Below are 17,772 nucleotides of genomic sequence, written 5' to 3' on the forward strand. Positions count from 1 at the left end.
TACAGTAGAGCGTCGATTTTCCGAATCAATTGGGGACTGGGGTTGTTCGTATAACTGATATTTCGGATAACCGATTTATGTACGAAAAAATAGTTTAACGTATCCGATGTCAAAATTTTTCTCCGTTGCGTGTCGCTTTGCATTGAATTTTCGTCGATGTTAAGCCTAACAAAGACTATTGTATCATTAAAAATTATTTTTTTATTTTGTACAAACAAAATAAATATATTGAAAAATATAAAAACAATAAAAAATTATACTTCAGATGTTAATTTAGTATCAAAAACGTAAAATATTTGAGTAGCTCAAGACATAGCCAAAGACTGGCGAAAGAAGCGCCACAGAACTGGCGAAAATTTTAATTTGCCGACTGGAATTCTTTCGGATGATCGACGTTTCGGATGATTGACTTTCGGAAAATCGACGCTCTACTGTATAAAGATGTAGAGCAGGTTGAAATTAGTACATTCCACATTTTGTTCAATCAGAAAAGAATAGAGAGCACACCAGTTACTCCTGACAATTTGAAGGTTTGTGTAAGTTTGGCTTCTCTGTATTGCTGAGCTGCTTTGTAAGTGTTTGCTTCTCAAGCTGTAAATAGTTTGTGATAAAACTATCAGTGATAAATACATTTTGGCTTCATTAAAAAACTCAAAGGATAAAAAAGAAGGCTGTAATTTTGAACTTAGCATTTTATTCACCCAGAGAATGTAAAACAAATGAAAAAGAATAAAGCAATTTTTCCAAATCACCAATTTTCACCAACATAATTATAGCTAAACAAAAAATTGCTTTGTCACATTCTACATCAAAATATGTAAACACTTCCATTACAGTATCTCAAAGAAATCACTTAAACATGTCTATTAATGGCAACACAGGTGTAGGTTTTTATTCAACAGCCAAGTCACAAACACAGGAAATCATTCCTTCCCGATGTAGTCCAAAGTTGGCCAATTGCACAGACTCGGAGAAGCATTAATCCAAAGAAGCAAGAATATTTATAGAAAATTATGTCTGGAGTTAGGCCTCCACAATTTACCTTTCAGGATATGGGAATACAATACAACTACACCACCAGTCAGTACATAACAATGCACTTAAGGAATGCAACAACAAATTCATCTTTCCCAGAACACATGGTGTAGAATTTGGAACGATTGTCTTGACATCCTTGTTTTCCTTCAGGAGACACTTACTGGAAAGAGATATCTGCATTTCATACAAGCCTTATTGATTTGTTATGAATTGTTGAAAACATTGCAAATCATAAATGCCTATTCTAATACAAAAAGTATCAGAATAAGAATTTACTTTTTTAATATCTTTATAAATTACAATTCATTAAAAGTAATAATTACGAGACAGCAAGAAAAGATCATCTAGACATCTGGAAAGACAAAAGTAACTCTATGCCAATTTAAAACACCAAATCAGATAAGCAACACTGTCACAGAACCAAAATACTACTGTATGTTCTACTAAGATCACTCCGTAAATAAACAACTTAAAGACATCAATATTTATTCTACAGGAGAATTATCAATACATTTGATACATATTTTAGGAATAGTGTTAAGAATCAATAGATATTTTAGAAATAAAACTATATTTTTCCAAATAAGAACAGGCAACCCTCAACTTTCACGCATAATTGGTTCCTGAAAGCGTGTGCAAATGTTGAATGTTCGAAAGTAGAGGGATGTAAAAAAATATGCAAAAATATGCACCAAAAACTGTGTTTGAAAGTATTTATTTATCAATATGTATACATAATGAAGTTAACGAGGCATGTTTAAGTGCTTTTGGGTGTTTTCTTTATAAACTTGTCAAGAGTTAGTTAAATACCATCTTGATAAAGATTGATAAAGATTTTCTTGATAAAGATTTCTATAACATTATGTGTCTTTCTCAGTAACCCTAAGTACTTGAGATAACGTTCTCCATTGGGATCACATTCTTCCATGATAGCCAAAAATTTATCAAGATGCATGAAGGCTTCATTCATATTTTTAATTGTCAAAGTCTTGACGTTTTTATCAGCTTCTTCTTCTTCACTTTCATTGTGTATTTCATTGTTGCTCAATTAAATATTCATTTGACAGAGATACTGAGTGAGATTCAATCAACTCATTAAAATCTTTATTGTTGACGTCCAGGTTTAGTTCATTCATTAGGCTAACTATTTCATCTGTGATAGTTTCCAATGTTTCTTCAAAATTTATAAAATCACTCATTTGTGGGCATAATTGTTTCCAGGAACCTTTCATTGTCGACTCTTTTATACCACAAGTCTCCAATATTGTTTATTGCATTTCATATATCATAGTTTTTCCAAAAATCTGTTAATATTGGCCCATCTTCCCTGTCAGTTGGCTTGATGGCCTTAGTCATTATTGTCCTCATATAATATCATTTAAACGTAACTATCCATGGGCTGTATGAGGCAGGTAGTATTGGGAGGAAGAAACACAAAATTGGTTTCTGGGTATAAATTCTGCAGAGATTTTGGATTCCTGGAGCATTGTGTAAGACTAATAACGGTTTAAATTGTAAATTATTATTTTTACAATATTGCTTAACTGTTGGCACAAAATGAAAAGTGAATCAATCTTTAAATATTAGCACAGTAACCCAGGTATTTCTATTTGATTTCCAAATGACTGGAAGCAATTCTTTATCTTTCCCTTTCAATGCTCTGGGATTTTTTACTTGATAAACTAACAATGGCTTCAATTTTAAATCACCAGCTAAGTTTCCACCAAGAAGCAATGTCAATTGGTTTTTGAAGGTTTATGTCCAGGGGCAACTGATTCTTCCTTCAATAAAAAATGTACAATTAGGCAATTTTTTCCAAAATAAACCTGTCTCATCTACATTGAATATTTGGCTAGGAGAATATTCTCCATCTAACTATATAAAGCTGAAAAACTGGATTCTTTCTTTCTTTCTGTCAGTGTATGCCAGAAATGGCCACTAGGGGTGCCCCTCGTTATTATTAAATTAACAATAAATTCAGTATATTATTTGATGCGGATTTTGCATTTTTGGCTGCATTTTAGTAGGGTACGCCGTGAGAAATTCAGTATATTATTATTTTTATTTTTAATAGGAATTTATTATTAATACCATGGAATGACACCGCTGCTGCTAGAACGCCCACTAGGGGGTGTTCCGGGCTACTAGAATAGAAGGATTAGAAGTACAAAATAATCTAATAATCTTAATCTTTGTTGTTGTCTTTTGCCGGGCAATGCCGGGCTCACCTGCTGGTCTACAATAATTTTGGACAATGAGAAAATTAATTATTTCACAGCATCTTTATCTGCATCAGCCGATTCTCCAGTAAATTAAATATTATGTAAAGAATATATCATTTTAAATTTGTCAAACATATTCCTTAATTTTACTCTTATTTTGAAAAATTGAACATATCGTAGATCTGTTTACATCGTACAAACGTCGATCAAAGCAAAAGATTCACCATTTTCAGAATGTTTAATTATTTCCATCTTTGTCTCGATCGTACAAAGTTTACGAGTCCTTAACTTCCTTTTGTTCGTATCAACACTGCAGTTTCTCCATTTCTCACTCATGTTTATCAATTTATAAGGACAAAATATTTAAACATAAACAAATAAATTGGAAAAATAAACAACACTTTGAAGCACGCCCTAATGCAAAACCGAAACTGTTTCGGTTGCATTAGTTCACTTGCTCGGAACAACACAGTAGCGATTAAGATTCCAAGAAGTCCGCCATCGTAGGAAGTAACGCATGTCCGAGAACGTAGAGCGAGCTACCACACTTCATAGCATACGAGCATTCCGCACGGAAGCAAATTTTTTCATTTTCGTTATCAAATTTTTTAAAAATATTTAAAAAGTCAAATTTTTTAAAATGTGCGAAAGTAGAACGTGCAAAAGTCGAGGGCCGCCCATAATTTCATTTTCAACCATTTTAACTCGTGTCATTATCAGTATATATCTGCTTGCTAAAAATCAAATGGGGATTTAGACACACTTAACGGAACCGCCCGTAACTTCAAACATTTCGACCCGAGCGACGACGGTAACTTATTCCGGACGAGTCCGCCTTCCGTCCAAACGCCGCGGCTCTTCTTCCGACCGCACCGTCGATCCGTAAACGCGGAAGAAAACCTTCGAACCCGGCCGTTGCATTATTCGAAACAAAAAGGCACCGACCGAGAAAAAATTCGAGATGAGAATAAGTTTGTCTAGATACGGCATCGCCGAGCAAGCGTCTTTCCGGCGGACCAAAAGGTGGTCTTCGCAACGCCGAATCCGAAGGGCGGCGGCTCTTCTCGGCCGAGAACGTCGAAGTTCGGCCGCGGGCGTACCGAAACGACCGTTCCGAGAAGGCAAAAAGCGGTCGAGAGACCGGAGACGGCGTCCCGGAAAAGACTCTACAAAGTATCTACGAAACACTCAAACAACGCGGAAGGGCGGAACAAACACCGATCTTTTAAATATTTAAAACGTCGCCGACCGGAAACGGAGGCACGCTCCGGCAGACCGACGGGACCGGGTAAAATTAGGACGGGAGGCGACGACGGGACCGCGGCCGGCCTCCCGCGGCGGAAAGCGACAATTCCGCAGAAAAATCCAACTTGGCCGATAACTTCGACACGCCGGCGGAACATAAAATACCGAAGTCTTTAAAGCCTTTTCGACGGCAAAACACCGAACGGAGATAAAAGAATTTACGTTTAAGAAATAGTCTAAAACCGAGCAAAATGCATCCACAAGAAATTCGCGGTTTAGATTTGGGGTTACAAGAAATAGGTCGGTAACGAATTCTTTCCTTTCTAATTAGGCGATAACCATAGAATTTCAACGCATTACCCATAAAATGCGAGAGAAGACGTCATCCGAGGGGGCAACAGCGAAACAAAATTAATTTCGACAAATCTCAAACTTTCTCAAAGCACAAGCGTAGGAAATTATCTACGGAAAGTGGGAGGGTCCCAAGGTAAACGGCTAGAGGCCTAAAGGATGTATTTTCCTTCCGTCTTTAATTACGCGGGTTAAGTTTATAGCGGCGAGACGGCGATTTCCGTGGTATTTATTTTTGGTAAAAACTCGATTTTTCTTATTTAAATCCGGCGACGGAAAGCGAAACCGCGGGACGTAACGACGGGGATCAATCGATAAGCGAGACATACGAGATATAAAACGTTGGAGATTTTATAAGCATATTCCCGCATTCCGAGAAATCTCTTCTTTTTTACCAATTAAGAAGCGGGCGGCTAAGGTAAGAGAAAATTAGGAAAGGAAGGAACGGGCAAGCGTAAAGGGAAGCGGGAGGCCGAACCAATCTTACCTTCGGAGTGGTCTTAGAAGAAAAGTTGTCGGGACATGATGGTATTTACGGAAATTTATCCAAAGATTTGGGAGCGACCAACATGACAGAGCTGCGCCTGTTCGCCTTCCGATCGATAATCACGCCAACTACCAGAGACTCCATCGGTATGGCGGTCGTCGTTCACTAAACGTTACCGTAAAAAGTCGCCGTTGTTATTTTAATTCTGGCAAATTTATAATTCCTAAACATCGATTTTTCCTTTTCCTCCGTTCTTAATTCTCGCCTCGTTTAGGTTACGGGCCCCTTACATTTATTTTCGTCTAAAGCCTCCGTTTATTATTCGTTTTTCCACCCGCATAAATATTTTTAATAACTTGTAAAAATGTTAACGCTTTGTTCGAGTTAAGTGTTACTTCCGACGTGTAAAACCGAATAAAATATCGCCGTGGCTTCGATGACGGTATTGACGGACGTGACGGAGAAAACGGTAATCGTATTATTACGTCACACCAGAAAAATATTTGATAATAACGTTGCTCAGGTTTTTCGTTTATCGGAGATATTATTAGTGACGTAACAATAAAAAAATGCCGATTTTTATTTTCAAACTTAAAAATACTTTGATCGATATCATTACCTTGTTTACCTATTAATAATTAAAATTAATTTTAAACGAGGATATCGATTCGGTGTGGCAAATCTGGGATGACATTTTTTAAAATGTATTCCGTTATTTTATTCCATATTCGGTTAACTTTAAAAACTATAAAGAGCGAGTCGTTCCGACCACGGCCATTTTTATTTTAAAATTCGTGCGAAAACTTTAAAAAATTCACTTTATTCTCGAATTGGTGACGATTTCTTATTATAGCTCATTGTCGTAATGTCACAAAAGTATACAGTTTCCTTAAATTTTCACTTTGATCGAGGAATAGTCCTTAACACAAAAAGTCGATTCTTTTCTTATTTTAAACTGTAAATCTCGGACAATCCTAAATTATTTAATGATTTTTTAATTCATTTATATTTTAAACTCTTTTCGCCCTGTGGGCACTAAGAGCCGGTCTATTACGGGTTCGACCGGGAAACCAAAAAATTTCTAGGGATTTTTCGAGTCGTCCGAATTCGATCCCGGGTCTCCAGAGCGGTAGGATGCCGCCGCGACCACTCGCCCATCCGGTTGTGATTTATTCCGATTAATAAACACAGTAGATCCCCCTATAAGACGGTAGATACGTTCCGTTCTTTATGAATTAATTTTGTAACAATCACAGCCCGACACGTGTGAAGTTTACGGAGTACGGCTGTTTGAAAGGTTTTCTTCCGTAAAATTAATCGATTCTAGACTAATCCGACTCAACATTTCCAAAACACGTATAATTTTTTGGGAATAATCTGTATAAACTACGCTATAAACAAAAAATTGTAGAATTACTTACCGAGTGTGCACCATTCGACATCGCCGTTGCTCAAGCTTGTTTTCGTCGCGGAACAGCGCAGCAAACCGCAGCCGCGATTTCTGATGTTATTTTTCTGCGAAAACTTCGTTGAACTTTGGAGACATCATTAATATAAATAATTTTAATCGCCGTTGAATAAGAAATATTTCTTTCACAAGAAATGTATAAAATTACAGTACTNTAGTCTCAAACAGTGTTAGAGCCGCCGCAAACTAGGGCTTTGCGAGAGCAAACACGCTAGCAAACGTGCGCTAGACAACCGATGACGTCGAAGGCTCCGCCCATGTCTTCTTGCCCACGCTGTTTTTCCTTCGCTAGCGCAGCGATACGAGAGTACGCTCGCTGTTCAGATATTTCAACAACTAGAGTATTTACGCTAGCAAAAGAGGACGGGAAAAATGGATGACAACATAAACATGTCACATAATTATATATACAGTACCTAATTTATATATAATTTATATATAATTATATATACAGACGACACTAAACTCAATTTACCCGCCTAAACTGTCCGTAGCGTGGCACTGGACGGCGGAAAGTAGTTCGGCTGCCCGATGACGTTTTACGTAATTATAGGAGTTTTTTACTGTTGTTTACGGATACCGCCACAATTTTTTCGCCGTCTTATAGGAATCGTAATTATAGGAACCCGTCTTATAGGGGGATCCACTGTATTTCGAAATATTTTCGCCATCCTCGTAATACCATTGGCGCTCGTATCTGCATTATTCCGTTTATATCGCCATTAACGGAATTTTTAAATCACCAGAGCGTGTTCCACGCGTAATGGCGCTTTCTTCGCAATCTCAAAACACTCCGATTTCGTTCTGTTTGAGAGAGAAAGCGGTCGGGTATTTAATAAAAATACCGGACAAAAAGACGTTTAGTGATGCGTTCGATACATTTTGAATTTTTAAGAAAAAAAATTACACTTCAAACCAAATTTACTCGGAATTCGGCCATTTGATTGAAAGAATTTTGCATTAAAATTACTAAACTGGAAAAATTACGGCTTCGTTCTTATTTTTGAGTAATTGCGTCGAAAATATTGTATCGAACGGCATATATTTCGATACTGACTTTAAGTTAGACAAATGTCAACGTAATTATAGATTTGCAGAAATTATTCTTAATTTACCCGTTGTTTTTTCAATGCATTCGTCATTTTTTGAAAGTAATCGGATTTACTTACCTGTCCTCCGATTAATTTGACAAAATATCACGGAGCCGAATTATTTACAAGGAACCATACTTAGTCCGTTCCACAATCCAAACTGTGACGAAAGACGATGGTATCGCGCAAAAGGGAATTCTGGTTTCTCCACGGATAATAGGATGGAGATAGCTTTTTCATTTTATTGATAGATACTTTCCGCCCCGTCGGCGCGCTAAAAGTGCCTCTTTTACGGTCCCGTAGGTCTATGTTAGGACGGCAGAGTGGCGAAGGACGGGACCGAACTTTCCTTAAAATTTCTGAGCTCGTCCGGCCCGAGAATGGCGGGCCGTCCGTTTATCGTTTCGGACGGACCGACACTGAGTGTAATAAATCATCTTTATGAAGAGTAATTTTCTCCGTTCTTTTTTTAAACGTGATATGGATGCTGCATATCCTATCTACAGTATTTACTCGCATATAAGACGAGGTTTTTATCCATTTTCTCGCTGCTTCAAAAACCTAGGTCGTCCTATACGCGCCAGCGAAGGATTCTTTTCCTTTTTGTATAATTTTTGTAAACTGTGTATTCGCATTTTTTACCTTCTGGCGTTTAAAAACATAAGCTTTTTATCTGGGTCGTTTCAATCGTTCTTGTATATTGTTGGGAGTAAAGATGAATAGCGATAGGAAAAGCAAATCTTTTGAATCGAATTCCAAAATCACGCGGGAGCCCGAAATAAGTTTTAATTCATTCCCACGTGAAAACGGATGATTATTTGGAAATCAGAATTCGAAGAAACTCGTAAGTGTAATCGACGAAGAGTGAATTCGACTGTTAAGAATTGGCAAAAAAGGTTCCCAATAATTGTCCAGCTTTACACGAACAAATTATGTTGTCGATTTTACAAGATTTTTACTTGAAGTTTAAAATGCCACTAATTTTTGCGGGACAATGTGTACATTTACGTGCATTTGACATTTTATTTTTGATTAAACGAAACAAAATTAGAATTGTATTAATAAATCTAATTTTCTTTATTTTGATCTTTAAAGTCACATCTCGTCCTATACGCGAGATCGTCTTACGCTACGTCCTACGTGGCAGCGTCCAGCGACCGCGAGCGGAAAAAAATCATTGTACGCGCGTTCAACTGGCGAGCGACTTCTGTCCAGAGTGGATGCGTGTTGTTTACAAAATGGCGGCGAGACGACTTTGTCGAATGCTTGCTGCGGAAAATATAACAGACATTAAAACGGTAAATTTGACAGATAATTGTTATCACTAACTAGATACGCAACAAATATACAGTAGAGCATCGTTTATCCGAAGGAATTCCAGTCGACAAATTTAAATTTTCGCCAGTGCTGTGGCGCTGTAATCTTTGGCTATGTCTTCGGCTACTCAAATAGTTTACGTTTTTGATACTAAATTAACTTCTGAAGTATAATTTTTTATTGTTTTTATATTTTTCAATATATTTATTTTGTTTGTACAAAATAAAAAAATAATTTTTAACGATACAATAGTCTTCGTTAGGCTTAACATCGACGAAAATTCAACGCGCAGCGACACGCAACGGAGAAAAATTTCAACACGGGATAAATTAATATATTTTTTCGTACATAATTGGTTATCTGAAAAATAAGTTATCCGAACAACCCCAGTCCCCAATTGATTCGGATAAACGACGCTCTACTGTAAATAATCTTCATAGAATAATAAAGTTAAAAAAAAGTTTTAGTTTCAAAACGTTACATTTACAAAATCAGAAATTATTAAATTACGTAAAAGATTGTTAATTAAAGTACATGCAACATATATACACAATTTATTTGTCGTTCTGGTTTCATTCATCTACAAAATCAGCCATTTTCTTCGTTGGAAGCGCGAGCGATGGAAGCGACGATGAAACTGGCTTGGTAGCTGCTTCCTGCACGCGCGTGTAGAAGCGTCATCTGGTGGTCGTTACACGCTAAACGCGGTTATTCGGACGCGCGCATTTACTCCAACCAGTTTTTCCGCTCCTCTTAAAAGCGCGTTCACGCTCGCGGCCGCTGGACGCTGCCAAGTAGGACGTAGCCTTATATTCGAGTAAATACGGTATACGAGAGCGTCGCCAGCCAATGGGCCAGGGGGGCAAGATGATATAAATCGATAGAGGATATGAATTGTACTGTACGTAGGTAAAATAATAACGATTCTTAGAGCCGCCGCAAACTAGGGCTTTGCGAGAGCAAACACGCTAGCAAACGTGCGCTAGACAACCGATGACGTCGAAGGCTCCGCCCATGTCTTCTTGCCCACGCTGTTTTTCCTTCGCTAGCGCAGCGATACGAGAGAACGCTCGCTGTTCAGATATTTCAACAACTAGAGTATTTACGCTAGCAAAAGAGGACGGGAAAAATGGATGACAACATAAACATGTCACATATCGAAAAAGAAATTATAGAATTTTATCGATGTACGTAAATTACATGATTAATACATTCAGTATTGAAAAGAAAATAGTATAACCGTTGTATGTAAATAGTAATATACAGTATAAATAGTTTTCGGCTAGTTAAGCCTAGTTAGGCTTAACTAGTAAACATGTTTTTTCCATGCTGTTTCAAAGTTCGGAACGAAAACTGACTGATTACAAGTATAGGTTATAATAAAATCTTGTTCTATAGCCAATCTACATCTGTGGAATCCACGTCATGTGCACTACGTTACGCGAGCAAACGTTGTGTAGTTTGCGGCTGCTTCGTGCTCGCGTAGCTTACCTAGCAAAAATGGCTCAAAGCATCATGGGAAAAAAGGCTTAGGAGCGCGAGCGAGCGTACGCTAGCTCCCGCATCCTGTAGTTTGCGGCGGCTCTTAAAGTTTTAACTATTTACTATGTACCGGAGAAGAAATATCTTAATAAAAACGTTTTTTTTTTTAAACTTACAAGAACCCTAAGAAGATTATTTTAATTTAAATTTAGCATTTAAATAATTTTTTCGAATTTCTAGGGGGCAGCTGCTCCCTTGGCGACGCCCTTCACGGTATATGTAATTTTCTCGGGACAAACTACAGGATAAATTATGGTCAGGCACCCTAAGCGATCGCCTAGCGCGCAAAAATATAAGTGGCCCCAAACACTCTCGACCCGGCCACGAATATGAGAAATCAAAATAGGATTGGAATGCCGATTTCCACAACAAGCTGACCACGTGATAAATTTTCCGACATAAATAGTGACAATAACTGTTGGAAACACTTGGTGAAGTACAGTAGACCCCTCTATAACGCGGGTTCGTATAACGTAGATTCCTATAACGCGGCGAAAAAATTGCGACGGTATTCGTATAAAGACGCTAAAGAAACTCGTAAAACGCGGTAAAACGTCATCACGGACAAGCAGCCGAACTACTTTCCGCCGTCCAGCGCCACGCTACGGAGAGTTTAGGCGGGTAAGTTGAGTTTACTATTGTCTGTACAATATTATATATAAATTAGGTACTGTATATATAACTATATATTAACTGAATTTATTGTAACTTTATTATAATTATATATATACTTTCCGCCGTCCAGCGCCACGTTACGGAAAGTTTAGGCGACTAAGTTGAGTTTACTATCGTCTGTACGGTATGTAAATTAGGTACCGTAAGTCTAATACAGCACTAATTTTATACATTTCTTGTGAAAGAGACATTTCTTATTCAACGGCTATAAAAATTATTTATATTAATGATGTCTCCAAAGTTCAACGAAGTTTTCGCAGAAAAATAACATCAGAAATCGCTGCTCCGCGACGAACACAAGCTTAAGCAATGGCGACGTCGAACGGTGCACACTCGGTAAGTAATCCTACAATTTTTTGTTTATCGCATAGTTTATATGGATTATTCCCAAAAAATTATACGTATTTTGGAAATGTTAAGTCGAATTAGTCTAGAATCGATTAATTTTATGGAAGAAAACCTTTCAAACAGCCGTATTTCGTAAACTTCACACGTGTCGGGCTGCGATTGGCTCGTGTATTTAAGGATTCCTACAACGCGAAATTCGTATAACGAGGAACGTATCTACCGCGTTATAGGGGGGTCTACTGTATTGTTTAAAATTTAATAACGCCAACGCAAGTAGTGTAATAAATTGTTCGATTCTTCGAGAGCGATGTCTTTCAAATTTTAATAGCTGTACAGTGGAACCTCGGTATACGACCTTAATCCGTTCCCGATGTTTGGACTTATACCGAATTGGACGTATACCAAACCAACCTTTCCCATAAGAAGTAATGTAAAAATGATTAATCCGTTCTCGTGTTAAAAAAATGGCTGGTTTAAAAAAACACCTCGCTTTCCTGGCTAGTTTCTGCTTGATTTTTCGTGAGATCAGTGTGTGTCTTTTTAGCTTTCTCGCAAATAATTACTTCCGATACGCTGTCTCTAGCACTGTTTTTCAGTTATCCGAAGCAAAAGCAATTTCTCGACATGATCTAATGTCTTCGATTTCTGTTTAGAAGTTGATTTAACCCTTTTCGCAACGTTAGCAGATTAATAATGTCTTTATTTTTCGCAATTGTCCATATCGTCATTCTCTGAATACGGTGGGCAACAGTTAAAATCTCGAACACGCGTGCCACCTTCGTATTTCTCAACAATCTCTTTTATCAGTTCCATTGTAATTCTAGTCATTTTTTTAGTTTTCTGTCGCTTTTCATTTGCCTTTTTGCGATTCGTGATTAATAAAAATAATAAAATTTTACTTACGAATTAAAATCAGAAGAAATTTAACAAAGTTATAAACCGCTGCACCGCGAACGTCTAGTCTGGTCTAGTACACCGATAGTGCTACTTGTTCATTGATGGCGCGTATAATTGAATTAAGTCGTATACCAAACAAAAGTCGTATACCGAGCAAAATTTGTTTCGTTCAAACAGGACGTATTCCGAATTGGATGTATTCTAAAGCAGACGTATACCGAGGTTCCACTGTATTTATAATTACATGACTAGTGACTTTTCCGAAAATGTTTCAACGTTCCAAAAATTCATTATTTTAATTTACTTTTTATAAAAGAGCCAACTGTGTAGCCATACTGTATGATCTCATAGTTGCGTTTGTCACTCGGTCACGTTGTCCTACGGCAGCGAGAATTCCGGATTCGTAATTTAATTAGGTTCCGGAATCCTGGAACGAGATGGTTCGTTCGTATATTCGATGAAATTTCGGATGGCTTTCTTATTCGTTCTTCGTTCTACTCGTCGACTTACGAATGTCTTATCCGTAAACGACAGCAAAACCGATATCCGTCGACAGACGTCAGCCATGGATCGAGACCAAAATACAAAATGGCCGTTAATTGAGGTCGCCGCTCGTATATTGTAATGCAATTATAAAAAAATTATCAAATAATTTTTTCTTCAGTTTCAGAGTTTGTTTTTATTTTTCATCGCGAGTTTTCGTTACGAGTCTGCTAGCATCGTGAGTACGATTATACTGTATTACAAATGTCTAGAGCAGTGTTTTTTAAACTTTTAAATCTTACGGCACACTCGAACTTTTAATCGAGTATCCCGGTACACTTAAATTATAACGATACGTAGTGAAAAATCACGTGATTTAAAGTTGTGTTTGTAAACATTCTATCGCCATATTACTTGCCTCTTAACCTAATTCTTTTTGTCTATAATTTTGTAAATTAAACAGCATCAGGTTACAACAATAGTTATTTAAAATAATTTTATTTACATAAGAAAAGCAATTAAAATTAAGTCCCGATTTGTATTTAAAAGTGGCACGATAATCGCCTTTAGAAATCTACCCCACCCGACGTTAAGTTTAAATAATTTGAACTAAATATTGACGATTACATATTCAATTTTTTATTTCAAAAAAATCTCATTTTAAATGTAGTAACCCGGTGTTATGCGCATANCCGATTTGTATTTAAAAGTGGCACGATAATCGCCTTTAGAAATCTACCCCACCCGACGTTAAGTTTAAATAATTTGAACTAAATATTGACGATTACATATTCAATTTTTTATTTCAAAAAAATCTCATTTTAAATGTAGTAACCCGGTGTTATGCGCATAGAATTTTGCTTACGAATATATATTTTTTACTACATTATGTATACGTTAATTTATTATAACGATGAAAAACTTGTATAATCAATTTAAAGAGGTTTTAATTTTGACAAGTACACTTATTATTCTTTGGGCTTCTTTCGAACTAAATATTGACGATTATATATTCAATTTTTAATTTCAAAAAAATCTCATTTTAAATGTAGTAACCCGGTGTTATGCGCATAGAATTTTGCTTACGAATATATATATTTTTACTACATTATGTATAAGTTAATTTATTATAACGATGAAAAACTTGTNGAACTAAATATTGACGATTATATATTCAATTTTTAATTTCAAAAAAATCTCATTTTAAATGTAGTAACCCGGTGTTATGCGCATAGAATTTTGCTTACGAATATATATATTTTTACTACATTATGTATAAGTTAATTTATTATAACGATGAAAAACTTGTATAATCAATTTAAAGAGGTTTTAATTTTGACAAGTACACTTATTATTCTTTGGGCTTCTTTCGAAAATAATTTATTTAATAATCTTCAAAAGTGCCACACCTACTATCCTCTCGCGTGCCACATCTACTATCCTCTCGCGGCACACCGATTGAAAATCACTGGTCTAGACCCCGAGTGAGCATTAGTTCTAAATTATGCCGCTGCGGCAAACAGCGCCAATATCCGGAAACTAGATTTGTGGTATTTTCTGGTCGTAATTACAAATTACGAATGCTTTATTCGTAGTTATTATTAGTTAAAAGTGAAAATAAATTAAACTTTTACATATAGGCCTACACCTTACTTACAAATGAATGATTTTTTCCACGAAAAAAATTACAGTAATGTGTAGAACGGAGTGCTCTAATTCGAAAGATTATAAGCAAGAATTATGAATAAAATAAAATATAAGGCGACTTAGAAGTCGATATTTTCTCACTTTGAGAAGTGCTTCTGGAAATCTTTTCTGGCTACGAACTTCTTCAATTCCAAAGTTATGTCAGAACCGTAAACGAGAAATTATAACACAGTTAAACTTCCATTAACGGACACCTCCATTTAACGGGCATTTTTACAATCCCCACGCCCATTATATTTACTTATAAATAACGGACATCGGTCCGTAACTCGACTAAAAAGGTCGCGCCTTCGATATTCCGAAATAATTAATTACGCACGAAATATTTTAAAACTAAAAGAATCGTTCAAATGCTCTTTGGGAGGACGAATTTCGACCATAGGCGCGAAACGAAGACGGCGAAAACGGGAACGGGGAGGAGGACGGGTGGTAAAATGCCGACGCCAATCCGGTTAAGTCGTCGATGGTCACTTACGGCCGTACGTACGAACGTTATTAAACTTCCGTCTCATCGTCGGAATTAAGCTTACGGTACGAACTTTTCCCGAATTATTCATTCATTGGACGAGAACCGTAGTAGGGTGGTAGCGGGAAAAGACAACGGCGTTTAAGTTCGAAGGTGGCGTTACCGAGGCGATTTGCCGGCCGCTTTAAGGCGCGAGAAGATATTCGGTATTCCGGCGTTTAACGGCTTGGCGTCGGCTTAAGTATAATTTTTTTTATAAATCATTTATGGAAAAAAGCAAAATGGTTTGAAAAATTACACCTAGTTTGGTAAGTGCGAAGCGGACGAATCCCCGTATTAATCGCTTAGAATTAGGTCATTAAATGATATTATAAATGCGAGAATATCGAACGCATTTCCCGCCTTGGCCAGTGGCTGGCAAATCGCCTTCGTAACTCGACGTTCGAACCGTCGTCGCCTAAACTCGCGTTCGTAGTTAGAATTTTCTTTTTCGTTACTTCCGGCCGCGTCGTTTTTGGTAAATTAGTAATTAATCGCCGTTTACGCTTTATCGCAAATTTCACGTTCCATTTAAAGCGTCTCGTCCTATCTATTTGCCATTTAGAATCGAGTTAAAACGAGATTTTTACGGCGGAAAATATAAATAATATACTGTGTATATACGCCCCGTGTTTTAATTATATACGCTACGTGTACCGTTTCCGATAGAAGAATGCGTATCGATATTAAAAAACTGTTCTTTTTCGCGATACGTAGGTAAACGCGACAGCGTTTAAATACTTTAATATTTTTGTCTTTGTTCGCGCGTTTGCTTGTCTTAACGCGCGTGTTTATACTTTCTCTGTGACTATATTTTAAACCAGGACCGTCACGTTAAATTGCGTGGCCCGCTAAGCGATATTATATATCTATTAAAACTTTCGTTTGCCGTTGTGTGTATACCAAAACAATTAAATAAATGAAAATATGCGCGTGTCATTGTTATAATGCGCGAGTGCGAGTACCAATTCTCGGTATAACAATAAAAACTTATTCATTTTGTACTTGTTTTACTTTTTAAAAAGCGTGTTTGCCTAAATTGTGGCCCGCCGTAACGTTACGCGTGGTCAAAGTGGCCCGCGAAACAATTCGGGTCGGTCGGGCCCGTTTTAAACCGTAGTCGATGCATTCCGTTTTATTTAACGTACGTCGACAGTTCCATAAATAACGATAAAGGCGCTAATTTTATTCTCGGAATCGGGCGAAAAGGTCGGGCCGCGTTTCTTTACGCAGGGCTTGGCAGCGAACACTGGGAAACCCGTTTCTAAACGTCCGCTACACGCTCGCGCGTATAATACATTACCTGTAAATATAAAAATACAGTGGGTGATTGGTTAACGAACAGATCGGATAACGAACACTTTCGCGAAAGATTTTTATGATCGGACAACGAACACTTCACTGAACAAACACAAGAAGAAGCGACGTAAAATAACGAATACCGATTGGTCTTCATTTGTCATCAGGCAACAATTCGAAACTTTTCGGAGCGCGAGAGACGTCGACATCGACGTTCAACCCAGTATATACTGATCAAATAGTATTCCCCCGAACTTTGAAATTTATATTTATACTAGCTGCAAGGACCCGCTTCGCTGGGATTTTAAAAAGTAACGATAGTGAAGATTAAGATAATTACATTATAGCCAATCTTACCCGTTTTCACAGAATGCAAGAATTAGGTCCCCCGTTTCTGATTAGAGATCTGGACCCTATTCTATTTCTGAACGTCTCCTGTTCACGTTAAGTCAAACGAACTATTTTCAACGTTTCTGGAACATTTACAATCGTTCTATAATCGAACCAATATTCGAATTTTATGTTCGAATTAAATTCGAACAAATTCGAACAAAAAATTCGAAACAGAAAGCCACTTTCAACCACTTTCAGCCTCATATCTCCCGCACCCTTATAGCTATCGAGACGCAACCACCCCTATGCACGAATGGAGACTTGGGGCTACCACCACATACAAACACCATTCACGTGCGATGTGNTTACGGTAAGCCTTCTCAGTAAGGCTTACCGTAAAGAACTGTCCATCCCCCATGTTTAACGGAATAATATACAGCCTATGTCCATCCTGAAGTTCCATTCTAAATATTGGTGAAAAAATTTTTTAAATCGGATGAGTAGTTTTGGAGATTACCTGCTGCATCCAAACTTACATACATACAAACATACAAACATTACCTCTTTATTATATTAGTATAGATTTTTTGCTATATTTTGAGGTCCGTTGCTCGGGCGCCTATCGTCACCTTGTCACTTTTGTAACATTGATAAACTTAATTTTTATGCGTGTTGTCTAGTGCAGGGGTTCTCAACCTTTTTTTACCCGTGGATCCCTTTTCCTCTTTATTTTTATTTGTGGACCCTCCCCATATATTGCGCAG

General features: G+C 37.2%; 1 protein-coding gene across 1 annotated transcript in view; it reads right to left on the bottom strand.

Annotated features, from left to right (window-relative positions):
• Positions 1 to 5,868, bottom strand: part of LOC111622855 (stress-activated protein kinase JNK-like) — a 165,286-nt gene extending 159,418 nt beyond the window's left edge. The window contains exon 1 of the mRNA XM_023365288.1: positions 5,344 to 5,868. The gene's annotated coding sequence lies outside the window, so the exon portion shown is untranslated. The remainder of the gene's footprint in view (positions 1 to 5,343) is intronic.
• Positions 5,869 to 17,772: the final 11,904 nt, after the last annotated feature.

Source organism: Centruroides sculpturatus, unplaced genomic scaffold (assembly GCF_000671375.1).
Source record: "Centruroides sculpturatus isolate CEXI.00-Female unplaced genomic scaffold, Cexi_2.0 scaffold226, whole genome shotgun sequence".
Lineage (NCBI taxonomy): Eukaryota > Metazoa > Arthropoda > Arachnida > Scorpiones > Buthidae > Centruroides > Centruroides sculpturatus.